Source organism: Chrysochloris asiatica, unplaced genomic scaffold (assembly GCF_000296735.1).
Source record: "Chrysochloris asiatica unplaced genomic scaffold, ChrAsi1.0 scaffold00028, whole genome shotgun sequence".
NCBI lineage: Eukaryota > Metazoa > Chordata > Mammalia > Afrosoricida > Chrysochloridae > Chrysochloris > Chrysochloris asiatica.
Window position 1 is genome coordinate 25,149,006 of NW_006408546.1, and position 20,054 is coordinate 25,169,059.

At 41.0% G+C, this 20,054-nt stretch overlaps 1 protein-coding gene and 1 pseudogene across 2 annotated transcripts in view; one reads left to right on the forward strand and one right to left on the reverse strand.

Moving 5' to 3' along the window:
* Positions 1–20,054, forward strand: part of GRM7 (glutamate receptor, metabotropic 7) — a 1,560,849-nt gene that overhangs the window by 1,497,148 nt on the left and 43,647 nt on the right. The window lies entirely within an intron of this gene.
* On the reverse strand, positions 11,144–11,948 carry LOC102829669 (annotated as a pseudogene).

The following is a 20,054-nucleotide window of genomic DNA, read 5'->3' on the forward strand; positions in this document are numbered from 1 at the left end:
ACTCGTAACCATTACACTACCAGAATTCCTTAGTTACTTAGTGTACATGACTATCGACAGAAATGCATTTTCTCACTGGGTCTCTGTTCCTTTTATTATCACTCAGAGTGATTAGGTTTAGAACTCACCCTATGTTGGTAAGACCTCAGTGACTTCACAGAAGAAAGCCCCTGCCTTAAACAGTGTCATGTCATACGGATAACAGTTTTAACAGTTAGGATTTTCATGTATCTTTTTAGAGGAATCAGTTCAACTCATAACATGCTTCATAAACAGTTTATTTTGTGGTTTATATCTACATTCCAGGACTTGGCCTGATGTGTGGTCAACATTATGTACCTGTTGTCCCTTCCCAGCTGGCATTGAAGAAAATGATACAGGGTTTTTGGGAGATGATGCCTTCCTTGAAGCTATGTTCAGATAAGCAAACTATCTGTATTCAACAAGGGCAACCTTGGTCACTTTCTGAAAATCACTCAATTCAAGCAAAAAATCTGACCCCACAACCTATTTTACCATGGTCTTAACCCTTCAATGGCAGCTGGGAAGGGAAAAGGTACTCTGCGGCTAGAACTTCAGCATCCAAGCATTTTGGATCAGCAAGTTTATAGGCAACACCACCAGGCCCTCAGTTTACACTGTAGTGAGAAAAGATGTAATAGAGAAACTGCATTCCACGGCTTTTTGTTCGGTTTTGTATTTTAAATATACTCAAATACAATGCTTAATCCCAAACCAGGCTAATGACTTGAAATTTTAAACAGCTGGGGGCTTTTCAAACTTTACAGTGTCTCTTTGAAGAAGATTGCTAAGCTTTAGGTTCTTTATAAATAGTAAATAGATTTAGTCATAAATAGCCTGTAATAGGCACTTTGTTCCCTTTATTTGGAGGCAAGTTGCAATTTCTGATTAAACATGATAAATCATGATACAGGATCCATTGTAAGGGAATGAATGACATCCACAAAGAAGTCCTACTTCTGCATTGATAAAAGTCATTTAAAAGACATCAAACCCCAAACATCTGCCACACATTGCTGGGAGAAGAGAACACTATGCTTGTGGCATTTTAAGGATAGAAAACAGCTGCTGTGAATGTAAGTAGTTTTAAGATGTAGTGGTGAAATTCAGATCCTAGAATTAGGTGATCAACTTTCATCTCCTAGGTGACTCCTCTATTCTCCAAGACATTTGTTACAAAGCAGGAAGCATGCAGACAGAAGGCACGACTGACAATTCCACAAGGACATCTCAAAGGAAGCATGTAATACATTTTGAGACTCTTGGTATTGGGTGTGAGGATTGCCCCTGGCAGCATCCTGAGGCATGCTCATTTAGGGCTGAGCAATAAAGACAACCTTGACAGGTATGCTGCCGGACCTTCCCGGAAGACAACTTTCTCTATGCCATTGATTCTTTTTGGCTGTTTAAGGCCTTGCTCAGGAAGCTCAGATAGAAGATACATTTGGTTGTGTTTACTTCATCCCTTCTGGTCTCAATAAAAGTTGGAGGAATCATTCATCTGATAGCAGGAGCTTCATGCAGAAAATGCCCTGGTACATAAAGGGAGGAGGGGACGAATGGCTAGTTAACAGGGGCTCCTGGACAGAAGTTGTTCTTCCCTGAGTGGCCAACGTCAAGACTTGCTGACCACTCAATATCTTCAATTAAACATGGTTATTTGTTGAGCTCCATCCATGACTGCAGGAGCTGGATCCCCTCTTTACCGTTGGAAAATCCATTGTTTTGAACTGACATAATTTGCAGCAGAGTTACAATGCATATGTTCTCAACATTAACTCACCACATGAACTTTATAGAAGAACAGGTTAAAAGGATGTAAGGGAGAGAGGAAACAAAACTCATTCTTGTCCTTTTCCTGTCTAACCAAGAGTTTACAGGAAAGTAAAGCTATAGCAAAAGTTCAAAGTGAACCCAAGGAAGTTATTCTGAACTCTTCAACTCCGGTGGTCCTAGGTCTTCAAGATAAAAAAATGATTTAAGGCAAAACAAAAAAGTTGTCGGTTGCTGTTGAGTTAATTCCATCTCATAGAAACCCTATAGAACACATAAGAATTGCCCCAGGCTGTTTTCAGGTACATCGAGTCGGTTCAGATTCATAGTGACCCTGTATAGGGTTTCCATGGAGTGGCTGGTGAGTTTGAATCACCAACCTTGTGGTTCAAACTGACCTTTCAGTCCAGTGATTTATCCCACAGCACCATACCAGGGCTCCCCATAGAATTTCCAAAACTGTACGTCTTTTTGAAAGCAGACTGCCTCATGCTTCTCCTGAGATGTGATTGGTAGATTAGAACTGATGACCTTTCAGGTAGCAGCTGAGTGTCTAACCACTACACCACTAGGACTCCCTGATTGAAGATAATGTTGTTGTCCATACAGTTGTCCAAAGATCTTGTTAAAATGGGTTCAAAAGGTTGCTGGTGGGGCTTGAGATTCTGTGTTTCTTCCAAGCTCTTGGGTGATGTTTAGCTTCTAGTTGGAGCACCAACTGAATAGTAAAGATAAGGGATTTTGAAGGGAAATATTGAGCATGCCCAATGTTTGCCCTGCACACTGACATTAGAAACTAATCTCTATGAAAGATGTGAATCTAAGAGACACAGGCATTTTTAACCAACTGCATAGGATCTTTGCATTAGAGAATGATTACATTAAATAATGAATGTGCAAACATAGTGTGATTCAATTGGCTATTGGTACCTGAAGGTATTTCTGCCACTCTTGCAAGAAAACATTGAAGTATGACAAGTTATTTTACTCAAGAGGCATTGTAAGTTATTCTTTAAGTACACTAGTTCAACACCTATGAAGTACTAAGAGACAAATAATAAAATATTTAAACCACATTTCCAATGTCATAAATACTGATCTTAATTACACACTACAGATTTTCATCTAATTGCTAACAGTACATCGGCTCTTGAATAATTAGGAAGAGGAGGAGGAGATGGAAGTTATCATCATTGGAACGGTCTCAGAGTACAAAAACACATTTGTTTTTCAATTGTCACTATGACATTTCCAAAAAAAAGTATAAAGAAATGCAAAAGATAAAGCTAAGCATAAATACATTACTAATGTAAACATTAATCTACACAGAAGTCCAGATGATCACCAGCTGAATTACTCAGTTCTGTTGTCTTCAACCCTGGCTGCCCATTGGAATTACTATGATAACTTTGTAGCAACATCAATAGCTTAGTTCCAAGGCCAGGAATTCTGAGGAATTGGTATGGAGTGCAGTCCAGATATCTATTGATTTAAAAAAAAAAAATCTACCCAGGTAAATTTAATGGTAGTCAATTGAGAATCATTGTGCTAATTCAGAGATTCAGGGCCACTGTAGTCCCAGGACCAGCAGCATCAGGACCACTTAGGAACTTATTAGAAATGCTCATTCTTAGGCACCACCCCAGATAAGCTTGACCCCCGGAGGTGGGCCCTAACAATCTGTGTCTTGACAAGTCATCCAGGTTATTCTGATACATGCTGTAGAAGTTCTGTCCAGAGAAGGATGAAGTTCCCACTCCATGTTCTTATGCAGTTGGTTCTCAAGATCTTATAAACTCTTTAGTATTGCATTAACTATGACCTTGGGTGTGGTGTGAATTTGAAAAATAGCTCCATTACCTCCAGTCTGGGAATCTCAACAATGGAAGAGACCAGAAAACCATTTAATTAAGGATTTACTTGCCACTATGCCATTTTGTACTAAATGTAATAATTTTTTAAAAGCTGCAACCATACCTTGACAGAGAACTTCCAGAGGTTCAAGCCGAATTCGGAAGAGGACATGGAATGAGGGATATCACTGATGACATCAGATGGATCTTGGCTGAAAACAGAGAATACCAGAAAGATGTTTAGCTGTGCTTTATTGACTATGCAAAGGCTTTTGATTGTGTGGATCATGACAAGCAATGGACAACATTGTGAATTATCAGAATGGACAACATTTACTTGTGCCATGAAGAACCTATACATAAACCAAAAGGCAGTTGTTCAAACAGAACATGGAAACAATGAATGGTTTAAAATTAGGAGGTATGCAATAGGGTTGTATTCTTTCACCATACTTATTCAGCCTGTATGCTGAGCAAATAATCCAAGAAGCTGGATTCTATGAAGGAAAGTATGGCATCGGGATACAACCTTGCTTCTGAAAATGAAGAGGACTTAAAATAGTTACTGATGAAGATCAAACACCACAGCCTTTGATATGGGTTGCATCTCAATGTAAATAAGGTAAAGATCCTCAGTAATAAACCAATAAACAACATCCACACAAATGAAGAAAATAATGAAGTTGTTAAAGACTTCATTTTGCTCAAATCAACCATCAATACTCATGGAAGCAACCAGTCAAGAAAGCAAATGCATTAGGCAAATCTGCTGCACAAGACCTTTTTAAAGTTTTGAAGAGCAAAGATGTCCACTTGAGGACTAAGGTGTGCCTGACCCAAGCCATGCTACTTTCAATAACGTCATATGCATGCAAAAGTTGGACAGCGAATAGGAAGACCATTGAAGAATTGATGCATTTGAGTTATGGTTCTGGAGGAGAGTATTGAAAGTACTATGGTCTACCAAAAGAACAAACAGATCTATGTTGGAAGAAGTGCAGCCAGAGTAATGATTGGAGGCCAGAATGGCCGGACTTTGTCTCTCATACTTTGCAGGAACCAGTTCCTGAAAAAAGATATCATTTTTGGTAAAGTAGAGGGTTGAGGAAAAGAGGAAGACCCCCAGCGATATGGATCGGCACAGTGGCAGAAGCTAGGGGCTCAGGCATAGCAACATTTGTGAGGTTGGCCTTGGATTGGACAGTGTTTCGTTCTGTTGTGCATAGGGTCACTATGAGTCAGGTACTGACTTGATGGCACCTAACAGCAACGTACTATGACCACAGTGCAATTATCTTTAATATGATTGAATACCTCTCATGCTAAGGAACTCATGACCCATGAGCCAGTCCTTTTCATCTTCAGATGCTTACTTGGTCCAGGCTCTGTGCTGTTTTACAAAGATGAATCATTTGTGCTTACCAATGGGCCCTGAAGTAAATATTATAACAGGCATTTGATCTATGCAGAAACAAGCTCAGAGAGGTTTTGTAATTTACCAGGTTCTCACCACTTACAATGACATTTACACCAAGTTCTGTGCATTGAGGCCATAGAGAGAACTCATTCTCAGAAATTACAACCTGCAAGCTGTTGTCTCACACACACACACACACACACACACACACACACACAAATCAACAAAACCAAAACCTGCTCCTTTATGTTTTCTTGTCTCCAAAATAAATCTCTCTGGTTTCTTACATTTCCCACCCCCTTTATCATCTCTGCTGGATCTTTTCTGAACACCAGACAAAATAGCAAGATTAATAATAGATTACTTATGAATTCCAACCTTCTATTACAACCGTGCTTTCTCACGTCAACCTTTTTTAATGCCTCAGTGCATATAAAGCATCATAATATCTTTACGGCACATTGGGTAAACTGTGGATTAATTGGAGGAATGTATGTAAGGCTTGCGTTAAGAAACACACTTATGTTCTTTACAAGTATGTGTATTTGTTTCTTACACCATAAACTGGGGGATTTAAAATATTAGAAATGTTTTCTCTCACAGTTCTGGAGACTAGAATTCGAAAATCCAGGTATAAGAAGGGTTATTTACTTCTAGAAGCTCTCCAAAACAAACTGCTCCATGCTCTCTCCTAATTTATGGAGTTGGTGATTGTGGCATTCCTTAATTTGTCCAAGGGTCACTCCAGTCTCACCTCTGACTTCTCTTGCTGTCTTTCCTCTGTTTATTTCTCTGTCACTTTATCTCTTCTTCAATGAGATCTCTCAGATTGGGTTAGTACACACCCTATTCTAGTATGAATTTATGTTAACTATTAACATCTTCAAAGAACCTATTTCATACAAGGTCAGATTTATAGGAACCAAGGGGTGAGAACTTCAATGTATCTTTTTTGGGAGACACAATTCTATCCATACCAACAAAATAACCAAGCAATTATAAGTTCCTGGGAATAAATTGAGTACTGAATTTGCATTGTATTTCAAAACCTACTATTTTTAAAAATTCAAGATGAGAATATGGGCTTACTCTCATGACAAATTTGTCATATCAATGTGAGTGAAGCAGAAATTATTTCTCATCAAGAATTTTTTACTATGATCTGTTAATATTTTGTATTTGTTGTTGTTAAGTGGACTCAAGTAGGTTCTAACTCCTAGAGACCCTGTATAGAGTTTCCAAGGAGATTCTGGTGGGTTTGTACTGCCAACCTTGTGGTTTATAGGCCAGTGCTGATTCTACGGCATAACACCAGTCTTCCAATATTGTTTATAGAAAAAAATAAATAATTTTGTACAATTAGATGTTTGAAAGTATTTTTTACAACTCAGAAATTCATAGCAGTTGCATATATATATTCAAAGATTCCAATAGCTTCTCCTACATTGAAAAATATATTAAAATGTCTATGATAATGTGGATGGATTTTGAGTCTGATTCAGTCTTTTTCCTCTCAAGTATCATCTTGGTTATTTACAACTACTGTGACAAAAATACCCAAAGTGTATGGCTTTAAAAAAGATGTTGTTGTTAAGTGCTGTTGAGTTGGTTCCAACCCATAGCAACCCCTATATAGGGTTACCGAGGAGCACCTGGTGAGCTTGAACCACCAACCTTGCTGTTCAAATGGCATTGCAGTGTGGCCCATTAACCCTCAGTGCCACATCATAGACATTTATTTTCTTACAGTTTAGAAGTATGAATTCAGGGCACCAGCATTAGCAGGAAGCTCAGTGAAGACTAGTCTCTGTTTCTCTAGCATTCTTCTCAGGGTTCCTTGATGATCTCCATGTGGCATCTAGCTTTTCTCCATTTGTGTTTGCTTCTCTCTGTGACTAAGCTACTCTTTTTATATCTCAGAAGTGCTTAGGTCTAAAACACACTGTTTTCCCCCCACCCCTCCATACCCTTATTTACAAGACAAAAAAAAAATTCCTATTCCCTAATGGGATGATTGGAGTCCTGGGGTGGCCCTGTGGGCTAATGCATGAGACCACAAAGTCATTTGAACTTCAAGGTCAGTGGTTCAAGCTCACCAGCTACTCCTTGGAAACCCTATACAGGGTCGTTATGGGTCGGGGTTGACATGACTGACAGCACTTAACAACAACAACAACAACAACAATGGGATGATGGAGTCCTGGTGTGACACTGTGGGCTAATGCATCAGACTGTAAAATCATTTGAACTGCAAGGTCAGTGGTTCAAGTTTACCAGCTGCTTCTTGGAAACCCTATATAGAGTCGCTATGGGTCGGAATCGACTGGATGGCACTTAACAACAACAACATGAGGTGATGGAGTCCTCGTGTGGCACTATGGAATAATGCACTGGGCTGCAAGGTTGATTTGAACTGCAAGGTCGGCAGTTCACACACACCAGTTGCTCCTTGGTGCAACCCTATACAGGGTCATTATGAGTCACAAATAACTGGAAGGCACTTAACAACTGCAGCAGCAGTGAGATTATATCCACAAGTATTGGGTTAGCATTCCAAGACCCATCTTGGGGGAAAAATTCAATATATAACAAGTATTTTAAATAATGATGATCATTTAATTTGCAGAACCAACATACATTGTTAACCAGTAACCTGGTTAGGATGCTATCAAAAGTATGTGTAAGACACAAATTGATAAAAGTATCCAATATATGTCAAAGAAATAAGAGGGCAGTCACCAATTGGACCTGACTCTACCAAGAGGCCCACCTAACTATCTTGTCCCACTGTTTCCAACTGCCTGTCTGTCTTTGCATGTAGTGAGTGAACTTGTCTTGGAGTTCCACAGCCTCTTCTCCACCACAGGCAATGTCACCCATTATGCGGAACCTCATGTCCTGGTGGGTAGGATGCCATTTCAACTTATTGTTATGACAGAAAGGTCCTTCAATGTGCCCTTCACCTACAGGGATCCAGAGACAAGTCACTCTTCTACATCCTGACAGCCTTCAGATAAACCCTAGACCACTCAACAAGGCTGAATATAATTTCCCATGTTTACCCCAGGCCTTGACTACCTGCTTCAATGTGTCTGAAGGGATCAGTATCTCATAGCACCAGATTACCAGAGCCCAATAAGGCAACACTCAGGTCAATTAGGCGGCATATCAGCATTCGTGGACATCTGGGATAATCTCTCGAAAGAAGAGGCTCAGGATATATTTTGGCTACATGTGAAAAATGCAGAGACATGGATTCAACAAAATCTAAGCTATTTTTCCTCTAGGTGGGCCATAGATTCTAATACAATAACTAATAAGTATAAAATTGCAACTGTGGAAAACCTCTATGGATAAATGTTACAGGGAACTGTGGAACTTAACTAGATATCAAGAGTGCTTTTCTGAAGAAAGGTTTGCTTGAGGAATGTACAGAGTGAGCAGGAGAGTTATGAAAGGCAAGAAAAGAATATATGCAAAGATCCTGTGGTAGGAGCATGCTATTTTTGGTGTTAAGTGCCCTCAAGTCAGTTCGCACTCAGAGTGCCTCGGTACACGGTATCTGAGGTGTGGTTGGTGAGTTTGAACCACCGACCCTGTAGTTCAAACTGACCTTCTGGTCCAGTGCTTATCCTACAGTGCCATGCCTGGAATACAATGAGTATAAAATACTGAAAAAGGCTAGAAAGCCAAGGAATGGATGGCTCAAGATGAAACCTGGTGAATAAATAAGCAGCAAGTCTCACAGATAGTTGAAATCAATTTAAAATGTTTGTCTTTGTCCTAAGAACAATAAGTAGCCTTTTTTTTTTTTAATGTTTTATTGTGAATTATGTGATAGTTTACATGGGAGAACATTAGCTTTACATTCATTCTATCATATATCGTTGCATTGCCATGGTTACAATCCCCTCCGTGCATCATCAACCAAACAAAGGGTATACCCCACAAGTCTGCCCCTTGGTCATCAGCACACAGCCTCTCTCCCTCCCTGAGTCCAGAGTCCCCAGCCACTCCATCTTTCCACGTCATCATCTCTGCCTCCATCTCTGGCATCACTCTTTCTCTGGGTAGGGTCCTGCACGCCGCTCTTCTCCCTTGATGGTCCCAGGGACCTCCAATCCTAGACTGCAAAGTCAACCACTCCCCTCCTTTTGCTACAAAACATCTACCTTTCCATTTCCAACCCTCACAGTCAGTCCTGATAGCAACTATTCACTATTTTACCTCAAGGGTCCTATCCCCATCTCCTTTCATCAGTGCTGTCCAGGCAGATTGGATACCAGGAGATTCTACCTTACTCCGCGCCCTCTGGATCTAGGCTCCCTCTTGAAAGCTTGTAAGCCTGTCACTTCTTGCCTTTGTAGCCCCCCATTTTGGGTAGCCAATGTTCAAGTTGCTCATCCCTGTCTACCCCGTGTATCAAGGGGGTGGGAATGATCCTTTGCTGTAAATATTTGTTCCCTCTTTTGAGTTACTGCATCCATAGGTGTAGTTCAAGTTCATCAAATTGTATCAGATTACTCTTTTTTTCCACTTCTTTCTTCTTATACTTGAGCTCTGATCATCCAGTCATTGAAGCCAGGACAAGTGCATATTATCTGCAAGTGTGGGTGTCCCTGTGCATATGCCCTCTCTTCTTATCAGCTGGATGCTTCACTCTGCACTCTAGTCCTCTGTGGCTGTGTCACTAACTCTGGGCCCAAGAGTCCCCAGGTCTTAATAAGAGTTCTAAGTAAAGGCGGTGAAAGATAGAAAAACGTGATCTGATTATTTACTTATTTATTTATTTATTTTTGAGGGATTGATTCTTTATTTAAAAAAAAAAAAAAAAGCCACTTGTCAACTTTCAGTATCAAAGCAGTTGCACTATTGGTTTCTCTTTCTCCCAATCATCCCCAAAAGAGACCACACCAAAAGACAGTACATTTTAAGCCAACAAGCTGTAGGGTCTACACCTCACAGAAACCTTACCAAAAGGGGGACCTGCATGGGAAAAGAACTTTTAAAAAGATGAACATACTGCCCAACTACAGTCTGCAGTGAGAACTCAGTCAGATGGGATAGCCAGGGCACCCCAGCCACAGGGAAGCAAAGTTTCAAATCATACGCATTTAAAAAAAACAAACAAACAAACCTTTGTACATAAGATACTCAAGATTTCTCCGTCACTGACTGATACAAAGCACTTTGCGAGACAGCAGCTTCAGGCCCAGAGCAAGGAGCTTAGATGAGTTTCATCTGGCTAAATCAGTGGCGAATGCATAGTTTTCTATTCTGTCTTTTAACAAAAGGAGGCAGGAGAGCCAATAAGTGGTCACCCCAACATCGGGTCACATGGTTCAGTCTGTGAGTGGTTAGGAAGGGGATAGAGAAAGGTTGGGGCAATGATGCGATCTCAGACAAAGGTCTCATCATTTTAATTTGTTTGGTCATTTTCTCAAAATAAAATAAAATAAAAATCACTTTGCACCAATATACCTTGAAGTTGAAAACCTGAACAGCATTTTAAAAGAAAATTTTGAGATGGGGGGTGGCGAAGTCCTCCTGGAATGGCCTTTCTGGTTTGGCTGGTGCTCTGTACCTAGCAATGAGGGTGCCCACAGTGGGCTCTTTCCCTTGGCTACGTTCAGCTCTCTATAAGGCAGGCCCATACTTCTTTCCCTCCTCAAAGGAGAGGACAACAGAAAGGGGTTAGATTGCTGCTTCACAGTTGTTGACTTATCTGGAATGTTTTACATATGATGCTACAACAAAAAAGGTAATTACAGAATTGTGTGTGTACATCACAATATGTTTTTAAAGACACTTGCACTAAGTTCATGATCCCTTAAAAGTTGTTCCCAAGATGCTTAGCCCCTAGGCTCCATTGAGATCTCTAGGGAGAGGCAGAGATAATTTGCCAGATGAAAAACAGAAACAAAAAGCTATGATTGAGGGGGAGGGTAGATGGTGAGAGGAGAAAGCAGCCTTCCAGTTAATGATCTGCCTTCAGTTTAAAGGTCGGCTTCGGGCAGGCTGGGCTCACATGGAGTCAGAGTCAAGGTGAGGAGCAGCAGAAGGGTGGGACTAGGGTGCTCTACATCTCATTCAGGTCAAGCAGAGTCTGGTCCAGCATCCTCTGTGTACAAAGTTGCTCCTCTTTGGTGCATTTAAGTTTATCTTCCAAATCATCAATTGTCTTTTCTTGTTTGGCTCCTGATCTCTCAGCAAACTTGGCATGCATCTCTGCCTCCTTGAGGTTAGCAGTAAGACTCTTTAGCTCTTCCTCATGTTTGTCTTCTTTTTGAGAGTACTTTTCTTCAGCAGCACTCAGTTCAGGTTCTGGTCCATCAGTTTGATCTGTTCATTCATCTCTCGTCAGTGGGACACTGCCAATTTCGGCTCATTCCACTGTGTGTTCCAAGCCCCATTCAATAATCTCCAACTTTGTAGCCACCTCTTCATACTTCCTATCTGCTTCTTTTACGTGCAATGTGTTTAGCTTCCTTGAGCTGGATTTGTGGGAGTTCTACCTTTACTTCACCTTTTTAGGACTGGTTTTCAATGACCTTTATACCTCCCTCGCTCTCAGCAGCAGCTTTCTCTGCCTCCTCCAGCTTTTGTAGGGCAGTGGCCAAGCACTCCTGAGTATGGTCCAGCTCCTCTTCAACCAGCTAGATCCAATGGTTCAAGGAGGCCACCTCAGCCTCCACCTGTTCTTGGGCCTACCTTTCTCACTCCTGCTGAAGGTGTTCAGCCTTCTTCTCCACAGTATATCCCCTGCTGCTGCAGAACCTGAATCTTGGCTTCACCACTTCGATGGTGGTGATTCCAGCCAAGGCGCCCACCCAAGTTTTGCTCACACTCCACCTTTGGCCTCCTCTGTTCAGCAAAGCAGCCATTTTTCCTGATTTATGTTTTTCAAAGAAATTACTCTGGCAGCCATCCAGAAAAAAAAGTAGTTGCTGTTTTTGCTAAGTGCTGTCAAGTTGGTTCCAACTCATAGGGTTTCCAAGAGCAGCTGGTGGGTTTGAAATGCCAATCTTGTGGTTTCCAAGGCAGGGCGAATAGTTATATGTAAATATACACAATTCAGCTTGAGAATATTGTATTACTTGAGGGGGACACGATGCTGACTGGGATTACAGATGAAGAGAAGGGAAGGTGCTAAATGGTATTTCAGAGACAATAAACAGAGCTTGGTAATGGACTGACTTTTGCCTCCATCCTTTCACTCATAAGATGTTCACTGGCTTTGGTTGCACAGCTGTCTACATTTGTGAGCTGACATCTATGGCTTCCAACATGGGAAAACCAAGTTGATGAGCTCCATCTTTATGACATGTATTCTTTAAATTCAGCTGATTTTCTTCTTGATCTTTTTGATCTGTACTATGGAGTAAAGAAGGAGCTCTGGTAGCATAGTGGTTACAAATTGGGCTGCTATCCTCAGGGTCAGCAGATCGAAACTACCAGCTGCTCCGCAGGAGAAAGATGAGGCTTTCTGCTCCCATAAAGATTTACAGCCTCAGAAACCCTGTACAGGGTCAGTATAAGTCGGAACTGACTGCACGGCACATAACAACAACATGGAGTAGAGAACAGTTTCTCCAATTCATGATTATTTTGAGATCTTTACAAAGGTATCTATAATTCTGCATCTATGTATTACAAGTCACCAGAAATATCCAAAATCACTTAATTCAGATTCCTTCAAAGTATTCCCAGAAGCTAATTTTTTTGAAGCTGTATCATACAAAAAGTTGAAAGTAATCCTTATATTTGTAAATATTTTAAACCAATGACAAAATTTGGTGGGAACATTTTTCAAGATTACTCTCACTTTTGATGCCAATTACAAGTTTGGCAGACATCCCTATTCTTCTTCAGATTTGATCATTTTCTGGAACTCCATGGAATCTATTACACTCATGGTTAGAGTTTACTACAGGAAAATGCTACAGATTAAAAATAACCCAACAAAGAAAGACATGTGGTGGAGGCCAGAGAGGTACTAAATTCAGAACTTCTGTTTTTCTTTCTCCCTAGAGTTACTTGGAAGGAGCTCTGGTAACGTAGTGGTTATGAGTCCAGCTGCTAATCTCACGGTCAGCAGTTTGAAACTACCAGCAGTTCCATGGGAGAAAGATGAGGCTTTCTGCTCCTGTAAATATTTACAGCTTCAAAAACTCTATGCAGGGTCACTATGAGTGAGAACCGACTCTACGGCACAGCATCACCAACACCACTAGTTACCTGGAGTCTGGTATCTCAGAAAGCTTCTAAGATTTTCTCTATTTGTTCTCCTTTCCTACTTTCAAAAAACATTCCTCCAGCGATTAACGTAGTGGGAAAATACATTTTCGAAACTATTGCCTAAAAAGGAAATCAGGATTCTTTTCAGCATTTAATTCTTTCTGCAAATTCTGAGCACTTGGGTCAGTCATTTCTTGCCCACTAAGCCACTTACAAGGTACTTTCAATGGCCTTTCCTTCACATATGTGAGGAAAAGCCATAATGAGCAGAGAGGCAGGATAATTTCCTGTGAAGCCTTAGTACTGCATATGCTTTGGTTTCCAATACAATACGGTTTCCATGGGGACTGGCATCTGGCAAAATGCTCAGATGAATGTACGGTAATCAAGTACACCATGTTAAGTTGACAGAGCCACTGATATGTCACCGAACTTTTTTGTCTCTTTTTAATTGAAACCATCCGCTTTAAGAGAAGACGAAAATTTCCGTGACAAGTCACCAGCAGATGGTGGAGCCATGAAAGCCATCAGAAATTTCCAAAATCACTTAGACCAGATGCCTTCAAAGCATTCCCAGGAACTAATTTAATACTTGCTGTCTCTGCCACAAAAATTTCACTTCCCCTATATCAGAGATCTGGTGTGGCACTGTAAGGTAACCATTGGAGTGCTAACCCCAAGGTTGAAAGTTCAAATCACCAGATGCTCCTTGGAAACTCTCATAAGGGTCACTGTAAGTCTGAATCAAGTCGATGGCACTTAACAACAGCAACGTATCTGACCTAGTCCTGACAGAAGTAAAGACGTAAGCAAAGGCAGAGCCATTGTCAATGGCAACTTCATGAGGACACCTTTGCTGTTTGCATGTGGTTTGCCCCTTTTGCCAGTCAGCATTGTTCAAAGCTAAGTTCAGTCTCAGGGAAACAAACTGTTGTAAAGACTTCAATTTTCCTATTTTTCATGCTCTGTAATACAAGTTTTTTGATTGATTTCTGAATTCAGAAAAGTTGAACTTTGGAGTGTTTATAAAAATAGGAAGATTATTAAGGACTTGTCTTGGCTAATTTCCACATAATTATAGGACTTTATAGGACATAGCAACTTCCTTCTCTTTTTATTTGTCTCATCAAAACTGTTTTTGTTTTTGAAACTTATATCCAGTTTTTTTGTTTTTTAATACATGCTTGCATGGATATTGTTGTCTTTAAGGGCGCTTCTTGTTGTGTGCCACTGTGTCGATTTCAACTCAGAGACCCTATAGTACAGAGTAGAACTGTCTCAGCTGGCTTCCAAGGCTGCCGGAGACTTAATGGGAGCAGCGCTCCAATACCTCTAGTATAGTGACTGAGTGTTTTAACCATTGTGTCACCAGGGATTCCTTATTTAAAAAAACAACAACAAACAGAAAACGGGAGAAAAAAACATCAGGCTTGGAAACTTGGAGGCTCAACAAAACAGAGGAAGACCCTCTATCTGATCTCCTCAAGGAGACAGACAGACAGACAGAGTGGCAGCGACAATGGAGTCAAACAGACAAGTATTGTGAGCACGTTCCAGAAGTGGTGTTTCATTCTGTTGGTCATAGGGTCACTGTGAATTGGAACAGACTCGAAGACACCTAACAGTGGCATCAGTTTTTTTTTTGTTTTTGTTTTAAGTAAATCCATTTTCCACAGAAAAATTACAAGAGCAAATAGTAGTCCAAATAAATGGTAAGCAAGTATGATAAACGAAACTGAAGGTAGTAAAAGTGTTCATTGCATGTAATTAGCAGCCCAATACTGAACTCACCGAGCCTTCAGAGCTCCTTCACAGGAGAACAAGAGCTAAGAATGCTGCATGTAGTTTAGTGATGATGGTGGTGTGACCCTGTATAGCATTTCTGAGGCTGGACATCTTTATGGAAGCAGAAAGTCTTATCTTCCTTCCTCAGAACACCAGAGAGATTCAAACTGCTGACCTTGCAGTTAGAAGTCCAGCTCGTAATCCACTATGCTATCAGGGCTCCTTGCATGTAGGTTGTTGTTGTTGCTGTTAAATGCCATCAAGTTGGTTCTGATTCATAGTGACCCTGAACAGGATTACCAAGAAGTGGCTGCTGAGTTTGAACCACCAACCTTGTGGTTCAAACCAACCTTGTGGTCCAGTGCTTATCCTATAGTGCCTCACCAAGACTACTGCATGTAGCTTGTAGTTAAGTAGTGTCGAATTGGTTCTGACCTATAGCGACCCTGTATAGGGTTTTCAAGGAATGACTGGTAAGCTTGAACTGTCAACCTTGTGGTTCAAACCAACTTTGCAGTTCGGTGCTATATCAAGCTTGTTGTTGTTGTTTTAAGTGCCGTCAAGTCGATTCCGACCCATAGTGACCCTGTATAGGGTTTCCAAGGAGCAGCTGGTGAGCTTGTACCACCAACCTTGCAGTTCAAATGGCTTTGCAGTCTGGCGCATTAACCCACAGGGCCATACCAGGACTCCAAGCTTAGTAGGTACCAAAATAGGCAGGTGAAAGAATTTAGATAGCTATCCTGAACATTCATTCACAGAAGTGAAAGTATTTTCCTTGAAGAGGGACTGGCAGAAATAGAGTTGAGATTTCAAGGCCCTATAGAGGGTCACTATGAGCCTGAACTGACTCCACAGTACTTAACAACAACAAAAAATCCAAGTGTAGTGATATAAGATAAGCTAACCAGAAGGTGGGTGGTTCAAATCTATAAGGCTCTCCTTGAAATCCATATAGAGGGATGCTATGAGTTGGAACCGACTTGATGGCACTTCACAACAATAACAACTTACAACAAGCAGCTCAGTATTTCTCATACTCAAGGAAAAGTAAACATACCCTCAAATTCCTTGCAATGATTTAGAAGAGCTTAGATTGGGGGCACAGTCTCCCCATGATTTCTGGACCCCTTTCCTCTATAAGAGGGAACTAACACCCGCAGAGGATAGTAAAGGAGGCCATGAAGAGGGACCATAAGGTCATCCTGAGCCCTGCCTTCACTCCTTCCCGCCTGGCCCTTTTTCTCTGTCATCTGTAGGTGCTCTAACACATCAGCCTTGCCCTGGGATGCGACCTATTGTGTCCATGAATTATACCATTGTTTTTATTCTAACTTAGGTTTGCATTTTTTTTACAAGAGGCTTAATTTATCTCCTTTAAAGTATTTAAGTATCTATCCTTGTCTTCATTATCTGGGCAAAAGAATGCATCTTGCCAAAGATCTGAAGCTATTTTTACTAAAAAAAACAAAAACAACAACAACAAAAAAAACCTCTCTAACCTGCAAACCCCACAGGATCCATTTGTAGTTCAGCAAAAACCTTTTCCACAAAGTGCAACGCTGTCGCTCACAAACACAGTAATCGCTGGAGATTACCAGTCATTTTCATTATCAGTAAGTTTAGAATGCCTTGTTTTGCTTTGTCACTCATGTTCCAGGGATCTTGCCAGATGGTGCCACAAGATGTAAATCAGGAAGCCAACCAGAGCACCAGATCCACAGGATCAATCTGAGGTTTAACCAAATATTCCAGAACAGACAGCTTCCACCTCAGTAATAACAGGGTGGAGGAAAGAGAGGTCTACGAACCATAACGCACTTCCTCTTTGTACCTGAATAATTCTAAGTCCATAAAAGACACTTCTCTCTCTGCCAGCGAACTTCTCCCTTTCTCACCTGGCTAACCTGACATTGGCTTCAATGCTCCACTTACAGTTGTCTGTCCTGGGCATTCTTTGATCTTCACTGCCTAAGCCTAGAAAGCCTTTTTGTGTGCTCATTCCTAAAGCCAGGCATATCTGCATCTTTCACATTGCTCTCCAGATGCCCCGTTTCATTTACTCACATGATTCATCTTTGATGATCAAGTCCTGAGTATCGAGCACACAATGCCCTCCGTGATAAATCCTGTTCCACTCAGAGCTCATGTTTTAGTGAAAAGAAAGGCAAATAAGTGATATGTTGCAGAAAATCATAAGGGTAATGAATGGAGAGAGAGAGACTGACTAGGAGTTGTTATTTTAGATAAGATGTCCCTGAGGGTGACATGTGAGATGAGGCAATGATCAGAAGATATGACGTCTGCAAAGATTTCTGGAATGACATGTAAAACAGTGGATTGATAGGCAGTATATTAAGGAGCTCTGGTAGTGTAGTGGTTATGAATCCAGTTGCTAACCTCAAGGTTAGCAGTTCTAAACTACCAGCCATTCCATAGGAGAAAGATGAGGCTTTCTGCTTCCGTAAAGATTTACAGCCTCAGAAACCCTGTGCAGGGTCGCTATGAGTCAGAACCGACTCTACTGTACTTAACAACAACATACAACAAGTGCAAAGGTCCTGAGATCAGTGTAAATGTGTGTATAGCAGAATGGCAAGAAAGCTAGTATCATGAGGCAAGAGAGAGAGTCAGGGGATTAAGTTAGAGACCAGGAAGAACCAGGCCACATGGCAGTGAATGATTATGGTCAAGATTCAGGCTCTATTATTAATATAAAAGTGGTTATTACAAGTTTAGCATGCTAGAGTCCAATATTAGTCGAGTTCTGACTCCATTTCTAATTTTTAGTATGCACCCTTGAATAAGGTTCCAAACTGGAACATAGTTTTCTCCTCTATAAAATAGGGGAATTAATACCTTCCTCATAGACTTAACTGTGGAATGCCAGAAGTACACACTAATCTGTGTTTTTGCTGTTGTTAAGTGCTGTAGCGTCGGTTCTGACCTATAGTGGCCCTATATAGGGTTTCTGAGGAGCAGCTGGTGATCTTGAACTGTCAACTTTGCAGTGCACGTGACTTTGCAGTCTGGCACATTAGCCCACAGTGCCACACCAGGACTCCAATCTGTGCTGTACAGCCCTTGAAATGAGCATGGCGAGACTTTGTTTCATATACTTTGAAAATGGTATCAGGAAGGCTCAGTCCTGAGAGAAAGACACGTGGTCAGCAAAAACTAAGAAGACCCTCCAACAAGATGGAATGACATGGTGGTTACAATGGGCTGAAACATAACACCTGTGAGGTGATAAAGGACCAGGCACTGTAGCGTAGTGGTTACAAATCGGGCTGCAAACCACAAGATCAGCAGTTCAAAACTACCAGCTGTTTCGCGGGAGAAAGATGAGGCTTTCTGCTCCCATAAAGATTTACAGCCTTGGAAACCCTGCACAGGGTCACTATGAGTTGGAACCAACTCCATGGCACACCACAACAACAACAACTGTTTCCCTCTGTTGTATACAGGGTGACTATGAGTCAGCAGTTTAGAGATTAGTCACAAATAAAGCTCTTAGAATAATCCACGTTAAAGGATATAACAATGATTAAAACTATTAACTAAAGGTATCAAAATGGAGTTTTTTCCTCTGCCATCAGTAGGAATGGTCACTGACAGAAGTGGAGAAAGTGGTTTGCATTTGCCTTAAGCCATCCTCACCCATTACCTAGTTTAGGTAGTTGTTGTTGTTAAGTGCCACTGAGTTGGTTCGGACTCATAGCAACCCTGTATAGGAATTCTGAGGAGTGGCTGGTGAGTTTGAACACTGACCTTGGAGTTCAAGCTGTCTTTGCACTCCAGCGCATTAATTCACAGTGCCACACCAGGACTCCGGTCTAGGAAGTAGCATTTACATTTTGTAAAAGAAGTGTGTTTTATAAAACCAGCCACAGTGTCTCTTCATGGATGTACCCAGGAAAATGCTCTGCTGTCAGCCTAGGTGAGGCAGAATTGGAAGTTGTAATCAATCTCAGCTAAGTAGGAATTGTTTGTTGTTCCATTTCAGTGAGTATGTATTGCCAGAGTTATCTAGTGAATGAAACTCAGATGAAAAACAAAACCTTCTATAGATCTAAACCATCCTGTAAGCTAGGAATTATCCTGATTGCTTTATTAAACTAGTCTGAGTTGAGCTGAAGGTATTTGCATAGGTTTATTTATACATATGTAGCAAAAAAGAGTAAAAATAAAAAATAAAAAATTTGACGCAAGCGTTTAGGTATCTCAAACTAAAGAATTAGTCTAAATTTGCTCTAATTCTTTTATCTCAATATTCCTGACTTGAATAGTCTTGGGGAAGGTACCAGGTTTCCTTTTAAGTAAGTGCTAACACCAGCACTTGACTGCGAACCACAAGGTCGGCAGTTCAAACCCACCAGCTGTTCCTCAGAAATGGTAGACAGGGTTTCTGTGAGTTGGAACCTACTCAATGGCACTTAACAACAACATGAAAGAAAATGCTAAGTGAATCTTGTTCCCTGGTTAATGAAGCCAGGTAGGGGCTTCTCTTTCCAGCCAAAGCAATGGTTTTGAAGCTAAATGATCCTTGCCAAAAGCACGGAATTCAAGGCTCACCCAGAACCAGAAACGTGTGTTTCCAGAGAAAGGGAAATGGCCCATTTCTCTTACCTTCTGCTTCTTTCGACTTTCAAGGGATTCTCACAGAATAATACTATAGAGAAATCTGTGAACTCTAACTACCAATATGCGCACCATAGAGTTGGTTATTCCTGCTCCTTTTCTTTAGGGGTCAAAGTCCTCCACATCCAGTCTATTATCTTGAGGTGACTGGACACTGACTCCACTGATCAAGCATGGGCCCAGAGTCTCATTGTTTCAGAACGAAAAATTAACAGCAAACCACAAAGTCAGCAGTTCACACCCACCAGCTGCTCCTCTGCAGAGTCTCTATGACTCAGAACTGACTCGATTGCACTTACCATCAACAACAACAACTAGCATGTTGC